We start from the raw sequence: 2,916 nt of genomic DNA, 5'->3' as shown, positions 1-2,916 counted from the left end.
TACTTCCGTAGTGATACTGCCTCGGAAACCCAAGGAGGGGTCGCTATGAGTCGGGGCTGACTCGACGGCACATAACAACAACAACAACATGGCATATCTGACAAAGGACTCATCTTCAAAATTTATAAAAAATTTCAACACCTCAACACCAAGAAGACTAACCATCTGATTCCAAAATAGGCAAAAGAAATGAACAGACACTTCAATAAAGAGGATATACAGGTGGCCAACAAACACATGAGGAAATGCCCATGATCATTGGCCATTAGAAAGATGGAAATCAAAACAACAATGAGATAGCATCTCACCCCAGCAATAATAGCAAAGTTCAACCAAGCAGAAAACAACAAATGCTGGCAAGGCTATGAAGAGATTGGAACTCTCATACACTGCTACACTGCTGATGGGACTGCAAAATGGTACAACCATTGTGGAAAATGGTGTGGTGTTTCCTTAAAAAACTGAAAATAGAGATAACATCTGATCCAGCAATTCCATTACTAGGAATATATCCTAAAGAGGTGGGCAACAGAACATGAACAGACATGCACACCCACGTTCACCACAGCACAATCCCCTATAGCAAAACAATGGAAACCTTAATGCCCATCAACAGATGATTGGGTAACTAAACTATGGTACATTCACACAATGGAATACTATGCAACACTAAAGAATCATCTCACAACCTTGGTGAATTTAGAGTGAAATATGTCGATCACAGGAGAAATATTGGATGAGCCCACTATTGTAAAAAGTCAGGAAAAGTTTACTCTAAGAAAGAAACTCACTTTGTTGGTTCCTGGGGATGGGAGGGAAAATCTTGGGCTCCTTGGGGGTCACATGTTGATTTGGAGGGACAGTATGGAAAGAGTCAGTGACCAGCTTGGTGACACTGGGGAAAGGAAAGACACTGAAATGTACACAAAAGATATAGACAACAGAGGCAAACACTATTACATGGACAACACTGCAGTATCACTAGCATCAAATACCAGGCTATGGATTAATGCATAGACAGGTGAGAAGAGCAGGTGGGGGCAGGCGAACAGGAATATACTCTATACCAAGGATAGATTTGGCTGAAGATAATCTTACATATGCACTTGTGCTACAAAATTAGCCACATGCATTACAGAAGCAACAGAAGACAGGGTCTTTGCAGAGACAACTGAAAATCTTGTGAGAAAGAATCATCAGGCCTGGAGGCTCAGGACCATGGTCTTGGGGGACATCATGTTTAGTTGGCACACATATAGTTCATAAAAATTTTGTTCTAAAATCTCCTTTCTGAGTAGTGACTGGGGTCTTAAAAGCTTTCGATTGGTCAACAAAGATTCAACTATTGGTTTCCCCTCAGCTGGAGTAAAGAGTAAATAAAATCAAAGTCATCTGGAAACAATTAGTCCAAAGATAAGATGGACCACAAGAACCTCAGTCTACACAACCCGAGACCAGAAGTACTATATGGTTCCTGGCTACCAATGCCAACCACTCAGAAAGGATTCAAACATGGAGATCCTGGGTAGAGTGGGAACAAAAATGTGGAACAAAATTCAAAACCACAAAAATGACCAGAATTATGGGTGAGATAGAGACTGATGGAACCCTCGAGACTATGGCCCTGGGATAACGTTCTAGCCTAGAAATGGACTCATTTACATGAATTGACTCTCAGCCCAACAGTAGAAAAACCCACATACAGAACACTTATTCCAGGTCGATGCACCCACCTACTCTAGGGAGATGCATCCCTTGGATCAAGCAGCCATGAGACACCAGAAAGTTAGCATTCACATAGAGGGAAGGCTGAACGGACAGGAATGCATGGGTGAGAGGAGCACAGGGAGGGTGTGGTCATGAGGAGGAGAGGGTAGGAGAGTTTCTTACAGTGGGGAATGATAACTGGGGCCATGAAACCAGATATGCATGAACTTTTCAATGTAAAACAAGTTTGCTATGTAAATTTGCATCAAAAGCACAATAAAAAAAGCAAAACAAAACAAAAATTAAACTAAACTCACTGCCATCTAATCAATTCTGACTCATATCGACCCCCATTGGGTTTCCAAGTCTGTAAATCTTTACAGAAGTAGATCACCTCACCTTCCTTATTCAGAGTATCTGGTGGCTTTGAATTGCCCACATTCTGGTTAGCAGTCAAATGCCTTTGGCACTATGTGTTTAGTAGATAGTCTATCTATTTCACTCTTATGGATACCATGCCTAAGTAGTCAAGACCATACATCCATAAGAATCAAATTATTCTTATTACTGCTTTGACTCTGCTGTCCATTATAGCAAACACACCTACTTTGTCTTTGTTGATTAAGTACTGCCATGTGGCCCCTACCACCATGGGGTCCAATCAGCCCCATTGTAATTAGGTGCCTTAATTCAATTACGGCAGTTCCCCTTCTGTCTTCAAGGATGGTGAGGTTCCCTTCACAAATTGGTTCCTCACCACGGTGGTAAAAGTATGTCCTCTGGGCCTATGGGTCTAACCTGATAAATCCACTGTAACATTCCAATTTCCCTAAGCCTTTGGAAAAACTCTTCAGTATATGAAGACAGGTATGGTACTTCAATTTGATTTAGTGTAGGCCCTGATTAATCCGTACTTCAGTGAACCAACCAAATGAACTATTTGATCCTTTCCTAACCTCTCAAGCTGAAACACTGAATGAAGAATCTGTACATAGTCGGTCCATATCAATAAATTCAGATTGATTTAACTTTATGTTCTTTGCACTATTATCTCATCCCCTTAATAGCCATCCCTACACATATTCTCCAGGTTTCTGTTGGTATATATTAGAAATATCAAGGAGTTCTTTTAGAGTATAATGTACCTCTTCCTGGTTACATTTTATACTTCACCTTTTGGGGCTCACTGGTACTTAAATCTAATTATAA

Source organism: Orycteropus afer, unplaced genomic scaffold (genome assembly GCF_000298275.1).
Source record: "Orycteropus afer afer isolate SDZICR_OR568_19922 unplaced genomic scaffold, OryAfe1.0 scaffold00164, whole genome shotgun sequence".
NCBI lineage: Eukaryota > Metazoa > Chordata > Mammalia > Tubulidentata > Orycteropodidae > Orycteropus > Orycteropus afer.
This window is presented reverse-complemented; position numbering follows the sequence as displayed.